At 46.4% G+C, this 19,182-nt stretch overlaps 3 non-coding genes across 3 annotated transcripts; all 3 read right to left on the reverse strand.

Moving 5' to 3' along the window:
• Nucleotides 1–2,744: 2,744 nt before the first annotated feature.
• trnag-ucc (transfer RNA glycine (anticodon UCC)) lies at nt 2,745–2,816 on the reverse strand. The gene has a single exon. It is a non-coding gene; the product is annotated as a tRNA-Gly (tRNA).
• Nucleotides 2,817–11,190: 8,374 nt separating this feature from the next.
• Nucleotides 11,191–11,262, reverse strand: trnag-ucc (transfer RNA glycine (anticodon UCC)). The gene has a single exon. It is a non-coding gene; the product is annotated as a tRNA-Gly (tRNA).
• A 6,127-nt stretch (nt 11,263–17,389) lies between these two features.
• trnag-ucc (transfer RNA glycine (anticodon UCC)) lies at nt 17,390–17,461 on the reverse strand. Its single transcript has one exon. It is a non-coding gene; the product is annotated as a tRNA-Gly (tRNA).
• Nucleotides 17,462–19,182: the final 1,721 nt, after the last annotated feature.

Here is a 19,182-nt window from a genome sequence, read left to right on the forward strand (position 1 = left end):
AGGCGGAAGACAGTAGCTTTATTGACGCACTGTGTTCCTAATAAATGTTGTTCAGTTGCATTGACACAATACTTTTTGTTTAAAGCGCAATAAAAAAAAAAAAAAAAAAAAAAAAAGAGTCCAAACAATGACCCCTGCTACCGGTAGTGTTGCAAGTGTTATGCGACTTCAGCTAATGATGGGTCCATCCGAAATTATTCCATCCAAAAGTTTTGGGTGGAGGCACAGGTCACAGAGGGAGTTCTGCTTCGACGTCAGCCCGAGCCAAAGGATATGCGTTGGCCGGGAATCGAATCCGTGTCAACTGCTTGGAAGGCAGCTATGCTCACCACTATACCACCAACGCAGTCAGCAGTCAGCAACTTGCGCCGTCACTAAGAAGGCTCGAAGTGCACGAGTCGCCGATAGGGCTAGAGGAGCAGATGAGATCTTTGTTTGGACCCGTCACTAAAGAGAGCCTTCAAGAATTTGCATCCCGTCACGTACAAGAAAGCGCTGCCTTCCCATCCGGCTAAATAAACACGAAGTGGTCAAACGCAGAGAGTGCCTATAATAACCAAAAGCCCAATCAAGGCAATCTCTTTCTCATGCCTCTATCTGAAAAGTTGGATAAAATCTTATATGAAAAAAAAAAGTCTTTTAAAGAAATCCCTTATTCCGAGGTCACCGTAGCCACCAGATCCAGTCTGTATCCGCTTCAGTCACCCGGATCCAGTCCGTATACAGAGAAGATGGTGGATCAACACCTAGAAAGGACCTCTATGGCCCAGAAACACAGCGGAGACCGTGACAACTAGATGAGCCGCAGATACAAATCCCCTGTAAAGACCACCTGGACAAGACCACAGGAAACAGATGATTCTTCTGCACAGTCTGACATTCCTGCAGCCTGGAGCTGATCTACCTGTTTCGTCTGACAAGGGGAGAACTGTCTCCCCGATTGAGCCTGGTTTCTCACCGGGTTTTTTCTCCATCCTTTCACCGATCGAGTTTTGGTTTCTTCCCTCTGTCGCTTCTGGCAGGCGGAGCTGGGGACACTTCATGTACAGCGATATCGTTGACTTGATTGCAAATTATTGCACAGATACTATTTAAACTGAACTTAGCTGAATGATGTCATCAAAGAGTTCAATAACGAAATGCCTTTAACTGTCATTTTGCTTTTTGACGCACTGTGTTCCTAATTAATGTTGTTCAGTTGCATTGACGCAATACTTTCTGTTTAAAGCGCAATTTAAAAAAAAAAAAAAAAAAAAGAGTCCAAACAATGACCCCTGCTACGGGTAGTGTTCCAAGTGTTATGCGACTTCAGCTAATGATGGGTCCATCCGAAATTATTCCATCCAAAAGTTTTGGGTGGAGGCACAGGTCACAGAGGGAGTTCTGCTTCGACGTCAGCCCGAGCCAAAGGACATGCGCACTGCTTTCTCCAACTGCTTGGAAGGCAGCTATGCTCACCACTATACCACCAACGCAGTCAGCAGTCAGCAACTTGCGCCTCACTAAGAAGGCTCGAAGTGCACGAGTCGCCGATAGGGCTAGAGGAGCAGATGAGATCTTTGTTTGGACCCGTCACTAAAGAGAGCCTTCAAGAATTTGCATCCCGTCACGTACAAGAAAGCGCTGCCTTCCCATCCGGCTAAATAAACACGAAGTGGTCAAACGCAGAGAGTGCCTATAATAACCAAAAGCCCAATCAAGGCAATCTCTTTCTCATGCCTCTATCTGAAAAGTTGGATAAAATCTTATATGAAAAAAAAAAGTCTTTTAAAGAAATCCCTTATTCCGAGGTCACCGTAGCCACCAGATCCAGTCTGTATCCGCTTCAGTCACCCGGATCCAGTCCGTATACAGAGAAGATGGTGGATCAACACCTAGAAAGGACCTCTATGGCCCAGAAACACAGCGGAGACCGTGACAACTAGATGAGCCGCAGATACAAATCCCCTGTAAAGACCACCTGGACAAGACCACAGGAAACAGATGATTCTTCTGCACAGTCTGACATTCCTGCAGCCTGGAGCTGATCTACCTGTTTCGTCTGACAAGGGGAGAACTGTCTCCCCGATTGAGCCTGGTTTCTCACCGGGTTTTTTCTCCATCCTTTCACCGATCGAGTTTTGGTTTCTTCCCTCTGTCGCTTCTGGCAGGCGGAGCTGGGGACACTTCATGTACAGCGATATCGTTGACTTGATTGCAAATTATTGCACAGATACTATTTAAACTGAACTTAGCTGAATGATGTCATCAAAGAGTTCAATAACGAAATGCCTTTAACTGTCATTTTGCTTTTTGACGCACTGTGTTCCTAATTAATGTTGTTCAGTTGCATTGACGCAATACTTTCTGTTTAAAGCGCAATTTAAAAAAAAACAAAACAAAAAAAAAGAGTCCAAACAATGACCCCTGCTACGGGTAGTGTTCCAAGTGTTATGCGACTTCAGCTAATGATGGGTCCATCAGAAATTTTACGGTGCTAGGGCTGGGTCTGCGTCAGAAGAAGCCATGCATTGTTTAGTTATGTCAGTGCAGTGCCGTCAGTTGGGGGAGAAACGGCAGCATGCACGGCTCCTCGTTAGTATAGTGGACAGTATCTCCGCCTGTCACGCGGAAGACCGGGGTTCGATTCCCCGACGGGGAGAGCTGGTTCTTTTCGTCTTCCGAATGATCCATCCAAAATGTTTGGTTGGAGTCGCAGGTCACAGAAGGAGTTCTGCTTCGACGTCAGCCCGAGCCAAAGGACATGCGTTGGCCGGGAATCGAACCCGGGTCAACTGCTTGGAAGGCAGCTATGCTCACCACTATACCACCAACGCAGGCGGAAGACAGTAGCTTTATTGACGCACTGTGTTCCTAATAAATGTTGTTCAGTTGCATTGACACAATACTTTTTGTTTAAAGCGCAATAAAAAAAAAAAAAAAAAAAAAAAAAGAGTCCAAACAATGACCCCTGCTACCGGTAGTGTTGCAAGTGTTATGCGACTTCAGCTAATGATGGGTCCATCCGAAATTATTCCATCCAAAAGTTTTGGGTGGAGGCACAGGTCACAGAGGGAGTTCTGCTTCGACGTCAGCCCGAGCCAAAGGATATGCGTTGGCCGGGAATCGAATCCGTGTCAACTGCTTGGAAGGCAGCTATGCTCACCACTATACCACCAACGCAGTCAGCAGTCAGCAACTTGCGCCGTCACTAAGAAGGCTCGAAGTGCACGAGTCGCCGATAGGGCTAGAGGAGCAGATGAGATCTTTGTTTGGACCCGTCACTAAAGAGAGCCTTCAAGAATTTGCATCCCGTCACGTACAAGAAAGCGCTGCCTTCCCATCCGGCTAAATAAACACGAAGTGGTCAAACGCAGAGAGTGCCTATAATAACCAAAAGCCCAATCAAGGCAATCTCTTTCTCATGCCTCTATCTGAAAAGTTGGATAAAATCTTATATGAAAAAAAAAAGTCTTTTAAAGAAATCCCTTATTCCGAGGTCACCGTAGCCACCAGATCCAGTCTGTATCCGCTTCAGTCACCCGGATCCAGTCCGTATACAGAGAAGATGGTGGATCAACACCTAGAAAGGACCTCTATGGCCCAGAAACACAGCGGAGACCGTGACAACTAGATGAGCCGCAGATACAAATCCCCTGTAAAGACCACCTGGACAAGACCACAGGAAACAGATGATTCTTCTGCACAGTCTGACATTCCTGCAGCCTGGAGCTGATCTACCTGTTTCGTCTGACAAGGGGAGAACTGTCTCCCCGATTGAGCCTGGTTTCTCACCGGGTTTTTTCTCCATCCTTTCACCGATCGAGTTTTGGTTTCTTCCCTCTGTCGCTTCTGGCAGGCGGAGCTGGGGACACTTCATGTACAGCGATATCGTTGACTTGATTGCAAATTATTGCACAGATACTATTTAAACTGAACTTAGCTGAATGATGTCATCAAAGAGTTCAATAACGAAATGCCTTTAACTGTCATTTTGCTTTTTGACGCACTGTGTTCCTAATTAATGTTGTTCAGTTGCATTGACGCAATACTTTCTGTTTAAAGCGCAATTTAAAAAAAAAAAAAAAAAAAAGAGTCCAAACAATGACCCCTGCTACGGGTAGTGTTCCAAGTGTTATGCGACTTCAGCTAATGATGGGTCCATCCGAAATTATTCCATCCAAAAGTTTTGGGTGGAGGCACAGGTCACAGAGGGAGTTCTGCTTCGACGTCAGCCCGAGCCAAAGGACATGCGCACTGCTTTCTCCAACTGCTTGGAAGGCAGCTATGCTCACCACTATACCACCAACGCAGTCAGCAGTCAGCAACTTGCGCCTCACTAAGAAGGCTCGAAGTGCACGAGTCGCCGATAGGGCTAGAGGAGCAGATGAGATCTTTGTTTGGACCCGTCACTAAAGAGAGCCTTCAAGAATTTGCATCCCGTCACGTACAAGAAAGCGCTGCCTTCCCATCCGGCTAAATAAACACGAAGTGGTCAAACGCAGAGAGTGCCTATAATAACCAAAAGCCCAATCAAGGCAATCTCTTTCTCATGCCTCTATCTGAAAAGTTGGATAAAATCTTATATGAAAAAAAAAAGTCTTTTAAAGAAATCCCTTATTCCGAGGTCACCGTAGCCACCAGATCCAGTCTGTATCCGCTTCAGTCACCCGGATCCAGTCCGTATACAGAGAAGATGGTGGATCAACACCTAGAAAGGACCTCTATGGCCCAGAAACACAGCGGAGACCGTGACAACTAGATGAGCCGCAGATACAAATCCCCTGTAAAGACCACCTGGACAAGACCACAGGAAACAGATGATTCTTCTGCACAGTCTGACATTCCTGCAGCCTGGAGCTGATCTACCTGTTTCGTCTGACAAGGGGAGAACTGTCTCCCCGATTGAGCCTGGTTTCTCACCGGGTTTTTTCTCCATCCTTTCACCGATCGAGTTTTGGTTTCTTCCCTCTGTCGCTTCTGGCAGGCGGAGCTGGGGACACTTCATGTACAGCGATATCGTTGACTTGATTGCAAATTATTGCACAGATACTATTTAAACTGAACTTAGCTGAATGATGTCATCAAAGAGTTCAATAACGAAATGCCTTTAACTGTCATTTTGCTTTTTGACGCACTGTGTTCCTAATTAATGTTGTTCAGTTGCATTGACGCAATACTTTCTGTTTAAAGCGCAATTTAAAAAAAAAAAAAAAAAAAAGAGTCCAAACAATGACCCCTGCTACGGGTAGTGTTCCAAGTGTTATGCGACTTCAGCTAATGATGGGTCCATCCGAAATTATTCCATCCAAAAGTTTTGGGTGGAGGCACAGGTCACAGAGGGAGTTCTGCTTCGACGTCAGCCCGAGCCAAAGGACATGCGCACTGCTTTCTCCAACTGCTTGGAAGGCAGCTATGCTCACCACTATACCACCAACGCAGTCAGCAGTCAGCAACTTGCGCCTCACTAAGAAGGCTCGAAGTGCACGAGTCGCCGATAGGGCTAGAGGAGCAGATGAGATCTTTGTTTGGACCCGTCACTAAAGAGAGCCTTCAAGAATTTGCATCCCGTCACGTACAAGAAAGCGCTGCCTTCCCATCCGGCTAAATAAACACGAAGTGGTCAAACGCAGAGAGTGCCTATAATAACCAAAAGCCCAATCAAGGCAATCTCTTTCTCATGCCTCTATCTGAAAAGTTGGATAAAATCTTATATGAAAAAAAAAAGTCTTTTAAAGAAATCCCTTATTCCGAGGTCACCGTAGCCACCAGATCCAGTCTGTATCCGCTTCAGTCACCCGGATCCAGTCCGTATACAGAGAAGATGGTGGATCAACACCTAGAAAGGACCTCTATGGCCCAGAAACACAGCGGAGACCGTGACAACTAGATGAGCCGCAGATACAAATCCCCTGTAAAGACCACCTGGACAAGACCACAGGAAACAGATGATTCTTCTGCACAGTCTGACATTCCTGCAGCCTGGAGCTGATCTACCTGTTTCGTCTGACAAGGGGAGAACTGTCTCCCCGATTGAGCCTGGTTTCTCACCGGGTTTTTTCTCCATCCTTTCACCGATCGAGTTTTGGTTTCTTCCCTCTGTCGCTTCTGGCAGGCGGAGCTGGGGACACTTCATGTACAGCGATATCGTTGACTTGATTGCAAATTATTGCACAGATACTATTTAAACTGAACTTAGCTGAATGATGTCATCAAAGAGTTCAATAACGAAATGCCTTTAACTGTCATTTTGCTTTTTGACGCACTGTGTTCCTAATTAATGTTGTTCAGTTGCATTGACGCAATACTTTCTGTTTAAAGCGCAATTTAAAAAAAAACAAAACAAAAAAAAAGAGTCCAAACAATGACCCTGCTACGGGTAGTGTTCCAAGTGTTATGCGACTTCAGCTAATGATGGGTCCATCAGAAATTTTACGGTGCTAGGGCTGGGTCTGCGTCAGAAGAAGCCATGCATTGTTTAGTTATGTCAGTGCAGTGCCGTCAGTTGGGGGAGAAACGGCAGCATGCACGGCTCCTCGTTAGTATAGTGGACAGTATCTCCGCCTGTCACGCGGAAGACCGGGGTTCGATTCCCCGACGGGGAGAGCTGGTTCTTTTCGTCTTCCGAATGATCCATCCAAAATGTTTGGTTGGAGTCGCAGGTCACAGAAGGAGTTCTGCTTCGACGTCAGCCCGAGCCAAAGGACATGCGTTGGCCGGGAATCGAACCCGGGTCAACTGTTTGGAAGGCAGCTATGCTCACCACTATACCACCAACGCAGGCGGAAGACAGTAGCTTTATTGACGCACTGTGTTCCTAATAAATGTTGTTCAGTTGCATTGACACAATACTTTTTGTTTAAAGCGCAATAAAAAAAAAAAAAAAAAAAAAAAAAAGAGTCCAAACAATGACCCCTGCTACCGGTAGTGTTGCAAGTGTTATGCGACTTCAGCTAATGATGGGTCCATCCGAAATTATTCCATCCAAAAGTTTTGGGTGGAGGCACAGGTCACAGAGGGAGTTCTGCTTCGACGTCAGCCCGAGCCAAAGGATATGCGTTGGCCGGGAATCGAATCCGTGTCAACTGCTTGGAAGGCAGCTATGCTCACCACTATACCACCAACGCAGTCAGCAGTCAGCAACTTGCGCCGTCACTAAGAAGGCTCGAAGTGCACGAGTCGCCGATAGGGCTAGAGGAGCAGATGAGATCTTTGTTTGGACCCGTCACTAAAGAGAGCCTTCAAGAATTTGCATCCCGTCACGTACAAGAAAGCGCTGCCTTCCCATCCGGCTAAATAAACACGAAGTGGTCAAACGCAGAGAGTGCCTATAATAACCAAAAGCCCAATCAAGGCAATCTCTTTCTCATGCCTCTATCTGAAAAGTTGGATAAAATCTTATATGAAAAAAAAAGTCTTTTAAAGAAATCCCTTATTCCGAGGTCACCGTAGCCACCAGATCCAGTCTGTATCCGCTTCAGTCACCCGGATCCAGTCCGTATACAGAGAAGATGGTGGATCAACACCTAGAAAGGACCTCTATGGCCCAGAAACACAGCGGAGACCGTGACAACTAGATGAGCCGCAGATACAAATCCCCTGTAAAGACCACCTGGACAAGACCACAGGAAACAGATGATTCTTCTGCACAGTCTGACATTCCTGCAGCCTGGAGCTGATCTACCTGTTTCGTCTGACAAGGGGAGAACTGTCTCCCCGATTGAGCCTGGTTTCTCACCGGGTTTTTTCTCCATCCTTTCACCGATCGAGTTTTGGTTTCTTGCCTCTGTCGCTTCTGGCAGGCGGAGCTGGGGACACTTCATGTACAGCGATATCGTTGACTTGATTGCGAATTATTGCACAGATACTATTTAAACTGAACTTAGCTGAATGATGTCATCAAAGAGTTCAATAACGAAATGCCTTTAACTGTCATTTTGCTTTTTGACGCACTGTGTTCCTAATAAATGTTGTTCAGTTGCATTGACACAATACTTTTTGTTTAAAGCGCAATTAAAAAAAAAAAAAAAAAAAAAAAAGAGTCCAAACAATGACCCCTGCTACGGGTAGTGTTGCAAGTGTTATGCGACTTCAGCTAATGATGGATCCATCCGAAATTATTCCATCCAAAAGTTTTGGGTGGAGGCACAGGTCACAGAGGGAGTTCTGCTTCGACGTCAGCCCGAGCCAAAGGACATGCGCACTGCTTTCTCCAACTGCTTGGAAGGCAGCTATGCTCACCACTATACCACCAACGCAGTCAGCAGTCAGCAACTTGCGCCGTCACTAAGAAGGCTCGAAGTGCACGAGTCGCCGATAGGGCTAGAGGAGCAGATGAGATCTTTGTTTGGACCCGTCACTAAAGAGAGCCTTCAAGAATTTGCATCCCGTCACGTACAAGAAAGCGCTGCCTTCCCATCCGGCTAAATAAACACGAAGTGGTCAAACGCAGAGAGTGCCTATAATAACCAAAAGCCCAATCAAGGCAATCTCTTTCTCATGCCTCTATCTGAAAAGTTGGATAAAATCTTATATGAAAAAAAAAAGTCTTTTAAAGAAATCCCTTATTCCGAGGTCACCGTAGCCACCAGATCCAGTCTGTATCCGCTTCAGTCACCCGGATCCAGTCCGTATACAGAGAAGATGGTGGATCAACACCTAGAAAGGACCTCTATGGCCCAGAAACACAGCGGAGACCGTGACAACTAGATGAGCCGCAGATACAAATCCCCTGTAAAGACCACCTGGACAAGACCACAGGAAACAGATGATTCTTCTGCACAGTCTGACATTCCTGCAGCCTGGAGCTGATCTACCTGTTTCGTCTGACAAGGGGAGAACTGTCTCCCCGATTGAGCCTGGTTTCTCACCGGGTTTTTTCTCCATCCTTTCACCGATCGAGTTTTGGTTTCTTCCCTCTGTCGCTTCTGGCAGGCGGAGCTGGGGACACTTCATGTACAGCGATATCGTTGACTTGATTGCAAATTATTGCACAGATACTATTTAAACTGAACTTAGCTGAATGATGTCATCAAAGAGTTCAATAACGAAATGCCTTTAACTGTCATTTTGCTTTTTGACGCACTGTGTTCCTAATTAATGTTGTTCAGTTGCATTGACGCAATACTTTCTGTTTAAAGCGCAATTTAAAAAAAAACAAAAAAAAAAAAAAGAGTCCAAACAATGACCCCTGCTACGGGTAGTGTTCCAAGTGTTATGCGACTTCAGCTAATGATGGGTCCATCAGAAATTTTACTGTGCTAGGGCTGGGTCTGCGTCAGAAGAAGCCATGCATTGTTTAGTTATGTCAGTGCAGTGCCGTCAGTTGGGGGAGAAACGGCAGCATTCACGGCTCCTCGTTAGTATAGTGGACAGTATCTCCGCCTGTCACGCGGAAGACCGGAGTTCGATTCCCCGACGGGGAGAGCTGTTTCTTTTCGTCTTCCGAATGATCCATCCAAAATGTTTGGTTGGAGTCGCAGGTCACAGAAGGAGTTCTGCTTCGACGTCAGCCCGAGCCAAAGGACATGCGTTGGCCGGGAATCGAACCCGGGTCAACTGCTTGGAAGGCAGCTATGCTCACCAATATACCACCAACGCGGGCGGAAGACAGTAGCTTTATTGACGCACTGTGTTCCTAATAAATGTTGTTCAGTTGCATTGACACAATACTTTTTGTTTAAAGCGCAATAAAAAAAAAAAAAAAAAAAAAAAGAGTCCAAACAATGACCCCTGCTACCGGTAGTGTTGCAAGTGTTATGCGACTTCAGCTAATGATGGGTCCATCCGAAATTATTCCATCCAAAAGTTTTGGGTGGAGGCACAGGTCACAGAGGGAGTTCTGCTTCGACGTCAGCCCGAGCCAAAGGATATGCGTTGGCCGGGAATCGAATCCGTGTCAACTGCTTGGAAGGCAGCTATGCTCACCACTATACCACCAACGCAGTCAGCAGTCAGCAACTTGCGCCGTCACTAAGAAGGCTCGAAGTGCACGAGTCGCCGATAGGGCTAGAGGAGCAGATGAGATCTTTGTTTGGACCCGTCACTAAAGAGAGCCTTCAAGAATTTGCATCCCGTCACGTACAAGAAAGCGCTGCCTTCCCATCCGGCTAAATAAACACGAAGTGGTCAAACGCAGAGAGTGCCTATAATAACCAAAAGCCCAATCAAGGCAATCTCTTTCTCATGCCTCTATCTGAAAAGTTGGATAAAATCTTATATGAAAAAAAAAGTCTTTTAAAGAAATCCCTTATTCCGAGGTCACCGTAGCCACCAGATCCAGTCTGTATCCGCTTCAGTCACCCGGATCCAGTCCGTATACAGAGAAGATGGTGGATCAACACCTAGAAAGGACCTCTATGGCCCAGAAACACAGCGGAGACCGTGACAACTAGATGAGCCGCAGATACAAATCCCCTGTAAAGACCACCTGGACAAGACCACAGGAAACAGATGATTCTTCTGCACAGTCTGACATTCCTGCAGCCTGGAGCTGATCTACCTGTTTCGTCTGACAAGGGGAGAACTGTCTCCCCGATTGAGCCTGGTTTCTCACCGGGTTTTTTCTCCATCCTTTCACCGATCGAGTTTTGGTTTCTTCCCTCTGTCGCTTCTGGCAGGCGGAGCTGGGGACACTTCATGTACAGCGATATCGTTGACTTGATTGCAAATTATTGCACAGATACTATTTAAACTGAACTTAGCTGAATGATGTCATCAAAGAGTTCAATAACGAAATGCCTTTAACTGTCATTTTGCTTTTTGACGCACTGTGTTCCTAATTAATGTTGTTCAGTTGCATTGACGCAATACTTTCTGTTTAAAGCGCAATTTAAAAAAAAACAACAAAAAAAAAGAGTCCAAACAATGACCCCTGCTACGGGTAGTGTTCCAAGTGTTATGCGACTTCAGCTAATGATGGGTCAATCAGAAATTTTACGGTGCTAGGGCTGGGTCTGCGTCAGAAGAAGCCATGCATTGTTTAGTTATGTCAGTGCAGTGCCGTCAGTTGGGGGAGAAACGGCAGCATGCACGGCTCCTCGTTAGTATAGTGGACAGTATCTCCGCCTGTCACGCGGAAGACCGGGGTTCGATTCCCCGACGGGGAGAGCTGGTTCTTTTCGTCTTCCGAATGATCCATCCAAAATGTTTGGTTGGAGTCGCAGGTCACAGAAGGAGTTCTGCTTCGACGTCAGCCCGAGCCAAAGGACATGCGTTGGCCGGGAATCGAACCCGGGTCAACTGCTTGGAAGGCAGCTATGCTCACCACTATACCACCAACGCAGGCGGAAGACAGTAGCATTATTGACGCACTGTGTTCCTAATAAATGTTGTTCAGTTGCATTGACACAATACTTTTTGTTTAAAGCGCAATAAAAAAAAAAAAAAAAAAAAAAAAAGAGTCCAAACAATGACCCCTGCTACCGGTAGTGTTGCAAGTGTTATGCGACTTCAGCTAATGATGGGTCCATCCGAAATTATTCCATCCAAAAGTTTTGGGTGGAGGCACAGGTCACAGAGGGAGTTCTGCTTCGACGTCAGCCCGAGCCAAAGGATATGCGTTGGCCGGGAATCGAATCCGTGTCAACTGCTTGGAAGGCAGCTATGCTCACCACTATACCACCAACGCAGTCAGCAGTCAGCAACTTGCGCCGTCACTAAGAAGGCTCGAAGTGCACGAGTCGCCGATAGGGCTAGAGGAGCAGATGAGATCTTTGTTTGGACCCGTCACTAAAGAGAGCCTTCAAGAATTTGCATCCCGTCACGTACAAGAAAGCGCTGCCTTCCCATCCGGCTAAATAAACACGAAGTGGTCAAACGCAGAGAGTGCCTATAATAACCAAAAGCCCAATCAAGGCAATCTCTTTCTCATGCCTCTATCTGAAAAGTTGGATAAAATCTTATATGAAAAAAAAAGTCTTTTAAAGAAATCCCTTATTCCGAGGTCACCGTAGCCACCAGATCCAGTCTGTATCCGCTTCAGTCACCCGGATCCAGTCTGTATACAGAGAAGATGGTGGATCAACACCTAGAAAGGACCTCTATGGCCCAGAAACACAGCGGAGACCGTGACAACTAGATGAGCCGCAGATACAAATCCCCTGTAAAGACCACCTGGACAAGACCACAGGAAACAGATGATTCTTCTGCACAGTCTGACATTCCTGCAGCCTGGAGCTGATCTACCTGTTTCGTCTGACAAGGGGAGAACTGTCTCCCCGATTGAGCCTGGTTTCTCACCGGGTTTTTTCTCCATCCTTTCACCGATCGAGTTTTGGTTTCTTCCCTCTGTCGCTTCTGGCAAGCGGAGCTGGGGACACTTCATGTACAGCGATATCGTTGACTTGATTGCAAATTATTGCACAGATACTATTTAAACTGAACTTAGCTGAATGATGTCATCAAAGAGTTCAATAACGAAATGCCTTTAACTGTCATTTTGCTTTTTGACGCACTGTGTTCCTAATTAATGTTGTTCAGTTGCATTGACGCAATACTTTCTGTTTAAAGCGCAATTTAAAAAAAAACAAAACAAAAAAAAAGAGTCCAAACAATGACCCCTGCTACGGGTAGTGTTCCAAGTGTTATGCGACTTCAGCTAATGATGGGTCCATCAGAAATTTTACGGTGCTAGGGCTGGGTCTGCGTCAGAAGAAGCCATGCATTGTTTAGTTATGTCAGTGCAGTGCCGTCAGTTGGGGGAGAAACGGCAGCATGCACGGCTCCTCGTTAGTATAGTGGACAGTATCTCCGCCTGTCACGCGGAAGACCGGGGTTCGATTCCCCGACGGGGAGAGCTGGTTCTTTTCGTCTTCCGAATGATCCATCCAAAATGTTTGGTTGGAGTCGCAGGTCACAGAAGGAGTTCTGCTTCGACGTCAGCCCGAGCCAAAGGATATGCGTTGGCCGGGAATCGAATCCGTGTCAACTGCTTGGAAGGCAGCTATGCTCACCACTATACCACCAACGCAGGCGGTAGACAGTAGCTTTATTGACGCACTGTGTTCCTAATAAATGTTGTTCAGTTGCATTGACACAATACTTTTTGTTTAAAGCGCAATAAAAAAAAAAAAAAAAAAAAAAAAGAGTCCAAACAATGACCCCTGCTACCGGTAGTGTTGCAAGTGTTATGCGACTTCAGCTAATGATGGGTCCATCCGAAATTATTCCATCCAAAAGTTTTGGGTGGAGGCACAGGTCACAGAGGGAGTTCTGCTTCGACGTCAGCCCGAGCCAAAGGATATGCGTTGGCCGGGAATCGAATCCGTGTCAACTGCTTGGAAGGCAGCTATGCTCACCACTATACCACCAACGCAGTCAGCAGTCAGCAACTTGCGCCGTCACTAAGAAGGCTCGAAGTGCACGAGTCGCCGATAGGGCTAGAGGAGCAGATGAGATCTTTGTTTGGACCCGTCACTAAAGAGAGCCTTCAAGAATTTGCATCCCGTCACGTACAAGAAAGCGCTGCCTTCCCATCCGGCTAAATAAACACGAAGTGGTCAAACGCAGAGAGTGCCTATAATAACCAAAAGCCCAATCAAGGCAATCTCTTTCTCATGCCTCTATCTGAAAAGTTGGATAAAATCTTATATGAAAAAAAAAGTCTTTTAAAGAAATCCCTTATTCCGAGGTCACCGTAGCCACCAGATCCAGTCTGTATCCGCTTCAGTCACCCGGATCCAGTCCGTATACAGAGAAGATGGTGGATCAACACCTAGAAAGGACCTCTATGGCCCAGAAACACAGCGGAGACCGTGACAACTAGATGAGCCGCAGATACAAATCCCCTGTAAAGACCACCTGGACAAGACCACAGGAAACAGATGATTCTTCTGCACAGTCTGACATTCCTGCAGCCTGGAGCTGATCTACCTGTTTCGTCTGACAAGGGGAGAACTGTCTCCCCGATTGAGCCTGGTTTCTCACCGGGTTTTTTCTCCATCCTTTCACCGATCGAGTTTTGGTTTCTTCCCTCTGTCGCTTCTGGCAGGCGGAGCTGGGGACACTTCATGTACAGCGATATCGTTGACTTGATTGCAAATTATTGCACAGATACTATTTAAACTGAACTTATCTGAATGATGTCATCAAAGAGTTCAATAACGAAATGCCTTTAACTGTCATTTTGCTTTTTGACGCACTGTGTTCCTAATAAATGTTGTTCAGTTGCATTGACACAATACTTTTTGTTTAAAGCGCATTAAAAAAAAAAAAAAAAAAAAAAAAAAGAGTCCAAACAATGACCCCTGCTACGGGTAGTGTTGCAAGTGTTATGCGACTTCAGCTAATGATGGGTCCATCCGAAATTATTCCATCCAAAAGTTTTGGGTGGAGGCACAGGTCACAGAGGGAGTTCTGCTTCGACGTCAGCCCGAGCCAAAGGACATGCGCACTGCTTTCTCCAACTGCTTGGAAGGCAGCTATGCTCAACACTATACCACCAACGCAGTCAGCAGTCAGCAACTTGCGCCGTCACTAAGAAGGCTCGAAGTGCACGAGTCGCCGATAGGGCTAGAGGAGCAGATGAGATCTTTGTTTGGACCCGTCACTAAAGAGAGCCTTCAAGAATTTGCATCCCGTCACGTACAAGAAAGCGCTGCCTTCCCATCCGGCTAAATAAACACGAAGTGGTCAAACGCAGAGAGTGCCTATAATAACCAAAAGCCCAATCAAGGCAATCTCTTTCTCATGCCTCTATCTGAAAAGTTGGATAAAATCTTATATGAAAAAAAAAGTCTTTTAAAGAAATCCCTTATTCCGAGGTCACCGTAGCCACCAGATCCAGTCTGTATCCGCTTCAGTCACCCGGATCCAGTCCGTATACAGAGAAGATGGTGGATCAACACCTAGAAAGGACCTCTATGGCCCAGAAACACAGCGGAGACCGTGACAACTAGATGAGCCGCAGATACAAATCCCCTGTAAAGACCACCTGGACAAGACCACAGGAAACAGATGATTCTTCTGCACAGTCTGACATTCCTGCAGCCTGGAGCTGATCTACCTGTTTCGTCTGACAAGGGGAGAACTGTCTCCCCGATTGAGCCTGGTTTCTCACCGGGTTTTTTCTCCATCCTTTCACCGATCGAGTTTTGGTTTCTTCCCTCTGTCGCTTCTGGCAGGCGGAGCTGGGGACACTTCATGTACAGCGATATCGTTGACTTGATTGCAAATTATTGCACAGATACTATTTAAACTGAACTTAGCTGAATGATGTCATCAAAGAGTTCAATAACGAAATGCCTTTAACTGTCATTTTGCTTTTTGACGCACTGTGTTCCTAATTAATGTTGTTCAGTTGCATTGACGCAATACTTTCTGTTTAAAGCGCAATTTAAAAAAAAACAAAACAAAAAAAAAGAGTCCAAACAATGACCCCTGCTACGGGTAGTGTTCCAAGTGTTATGCGACTTCAGCTAATGATGGGTCCATCAGAAATTTTACGGTGCTAGGGCTGGGTCTGCGTCAGAAGAAGCCATGCATTGTTTAGTTATGTCAGTGCAGTGCCGTCAGTTGGGGGAGAAACGGCAGCATTCACGGCTCCTCGTTAGTATAGTGGACAGTATCTCTGCCTGTCACGCGGAAGACCGGGGTTCGATTCCCCGACGGGGAGAGCTGGTTCTTTTCGTCTTCCGAATGATCCATCCAAAATGTTTGGTTGGAGTCGCAGGTCACAGAAGGAGTTCTGCTTCGACGTCAGCCCGAGCCAAAGGACATGCGTTGGCCGGGAATCGAACCCGGGTCAACTGCTTGGAAGGCAGCTATGCTCACCAATATACCACCAACGCAGGCGGAAGACAGTAGCTTTATTGACGCACTGTGTTCCTAATAAATGTTGTTCAGTTGCATTGACACAATACTTTTTGTTTAAAGCGCAATAAAAAAAAAAAAAAAAAAAAAAAGAGTCCAAACAATGACCCCTGCTACCGGTAGTGTTGCAAGTGTTATGCGACTTCAGCTAATGATGGGTCCATCCGAAATTATTCCATCCAAAAGTTTTGGGTGGAGGCACAGGTCACAGAGGGAGTTCTGCTTCGACGTCAGCCCGAGCCAAAGGATATGCGTTGGCCGGGAATCGAATCCGTGTCAACTGCTTGGAAGGCAGCTATGCTCACCACTATACCACCAACGCAGTCAGCAGTCAGCAACTTGCGCCGTCACTAAGAAGGCTCGAAGTGCACGAGTCGCCGATAGGGCTAGAGGAGCAGATGAGATCTTTGTTTGGACCCGTCACTAAAGAGAGCCTTCAAGAATTTGCATCCCGTCACGTACAAGAAAGCGCTGCCTTCCCATCCGGCTAAATAAACACGAAGTGGTCAAACGCAGAGAGTGCCTATAATAACCAAAAGCCCAATCAAGGCAATCTCTTTCTCATGCCTCTATCTGAAAAGTTGGATAAAATCTTATATGAAAAAAAAAGTCTTTTAAAGAAATCCCTTATTCCGAGGTCACCGTAGCCACCAGATCCAGTCTGTATCCGCTTCAGTCACCCGGATCCAGTCCGTATACAGAGAAGATGGTGGATCAACACCTAGAAAGGACCTCTATGGCCCAGAAACACAGCGGAGACCGTGACAACTAGATGAGCCGCAGATACAAATCCCCTGTAAAGACCACCTGGACAAGACCACAGGAAACAGATGATTCTTCTGCACAGTCTGACATTCCTGCAGCCTGGAGCTGATCTACCTGTTTCGTCTGACAAGGGGAGAACTGTCTCCCCGATTGAGCCTGGTTTCTCACCGGGTTTTTTCTCCATCCTTTCACCGATCGAGTTTTGGTTTCTTCCCTCTGTCGCTTCTGGCAGGCGGAGCTGGGGACACTTCATGTACAGCGATATCGTTGACTTGATTGCAAATTATTGCACAGATACTATTTAAACTGAACTTAGCTGAATGATGTCATCAAAGAGTTCAATAACGAAATGCCTTTAACTGTCATTTTGCTTTTTGACGCACTGTGTTCCTAATTAATGTTGTTCAGTTGCATTGACGCAATACTTTCTGTTTAAAGCGCAATTTAAAAAAAAAACAACAAAAAAAAAAGAGTCCAAACAATGACCCCTGCTACGGGTAGTGTTCCAAGTGTTATGCGACTTCAGCTAATGATGGGTCCATCAGAAATTTTACGGTGCTAGGGCTGGGTCTGCGTCAGAAGAAGCCATGCATTGTTTAGTTATGTCAGTGCAGTGCCGTCAGTTGGGGGAGAAACGGCAGCATGCACGGCTCCTCGTTAGTATAGTGGACAGTATCTCCGCCTGTCACGCGGAAAACCGGGGTTCGATTCCCCGACGGGGAGAGCTGGTTCTTTTCGTCTTCCGAATGATCCATCCAAAATGATCCATCCAAAATGTTGGAGTCGCAGGTCACAGAAGGAGTTCTGCTTCGACGTCAGCCCGAGCCAAAGGACATGCGTTGGCCGGGAATCGAACCCGGGTCAACTGCTTGGAAGGCAGCTATGCTCACCACTATACCACCAACGCAGGCGGAAGACAGTAGCATTATTGACGCACTGTGTTCCTAATAAATGTTGTTCAGTTGCATTGACACAATACTTTTTGTTTAAAGCGCAATAAAAAAAAAAAAAAAAAAAAAAAAAAAAAGAGTCCAAACAATGACCCCTGCTACCGGTAGTGTTGCAAGTGTTATGCGACTTCAGCTAATGATGGGTCCATCCGAAATTATTCCATCCAAAAGTTTTGGGTGGAGGCACAGGTCACAGAGGGAGTTCTGCTTCGACGTCAGCCCGAGCCAAAGGATATGCGTTGGCCGGGAATCGAATCCGTGTCAACTGCTTGGAAGGCAGCTATGCTCACCACTATACCACCAACGCAGTCAGCAGTCAGCAACTTGCGCCGTCACTAAGAAGGCTCGAAGTGCACGAGTCGCCGATAGGGCTAGAGGAGCAGATGAGATCTTTGTTTGGACCCGTCACTAAAGAGAGCCTTCAAGAATTTGCATCCCGTCACGTACAAGAAAGCGCTGCCTTCCCATCCGGCTAAATAAACACGAAGTGGTCAAACGCAGAGAGTGCCTATAATAACCAAAAGCCCAATCAAGGCAATCTCTTTCTCATGCCTCTATCTGAAAAGTTGGATAAAATCTTATATGAAAAAAAAGTCTTTTAAAGAAATCCCTTATTCCGAGGTCACCGTAGCCACCAGATCCAGTCTGTATCCGCTTCAGTCACCCGGATCCAGTCTGTATACAGAGAAGATGGTGGATCAACACCTAGAAAGGACCTCTATGGCCCAGAAACACAGCGGAGACCGTGACAACTAGATGAGCCGCAGATACAAATCCCCTGTAAAGACCACCTGGACAAGACCACAGGAAACAGATGATTCTTCTGCACAGTCTGACATTCCTGCAGCCTGGAGCTGATCTACCTGTTTCGTCTGACAAGGGGAGAACTGTCTCCCCGATTGAGCCTGGTTTCTCACCGGGTTTTTTCTCCATCCTTTCACCGATCGAGTTTTGGTTTCTTCCCTCTGTCGCTTCTGGCAAGCGGAGCTGGAGACACTTCATGTACAGCGATATCGTTGACTTGATTGCAAATTATTGCACAGATACTATTTAAACTGAACTTAGCTGAATGATGTCATCAAAGAGTTCAATAACGAAATGCCTTTAACTGTCATTTTGCTTTTTGACGCACTGTGTTCCTAATTAATGTTGTTCAGTTGCATTGACGCAATACTTTCTGTTTAAAGCGCAATTTAAAAAAAAACAAAACAAAAAAAAAGAGTCCAAACAATGACCCCTGCTACGGGTAGTGTTCCAAGTGTTATGCGACTTCAGCTAATGATGGGTCCATCAGAAATTTTACGGTGCTAGGGCTGGGTCTGCGTCAGAAGAAGCCATGCATTGTTTAGTTATGTCAGTGCAGTGCCGTCAGTTGGGGGAGAAACGGCAGCATGCACGGCTCCTCGTTAGTATAGTGGACAGTATCTCCGCCTGTCACGCGGAAGACCGGGGTTCGATTCCCCGACGGGGAGAGCTGGTTCTTTTCGTCTTCCGAATGATCCATCCAAAATGTTTGGTTGGAGTCGCAGGTCACAGAAGGAGTTCTGCTTCGACGTCAGCCCGAGCCAAAGGACATGCGTTGGCCGGGAATCGAACCCAGGTCAACTGCTTGGAAGGCAGCTATGCTCACCACTATACCACCAACGCAGGCGGAAGACAGTAGCATTATTGACGCACT

The sequence above is a fragment of the Carassius gibelio genome, chromosome B19 (genome assembly GCF_023724105.1).
Source record: "Carassius gibelio isolate Cgi1373 ecotype wild population from Czech Republic chromosome B19, carGib1.2-hapl.c, whole genome shotgun sequence".
In the NCBI taxonomy this organism is placed as follows: Eukaryota; Metazoa; Chordata; class Actinopteri; order Cypriniformes; family Cyprinidae; genus Carassius; species Carassius gibelio.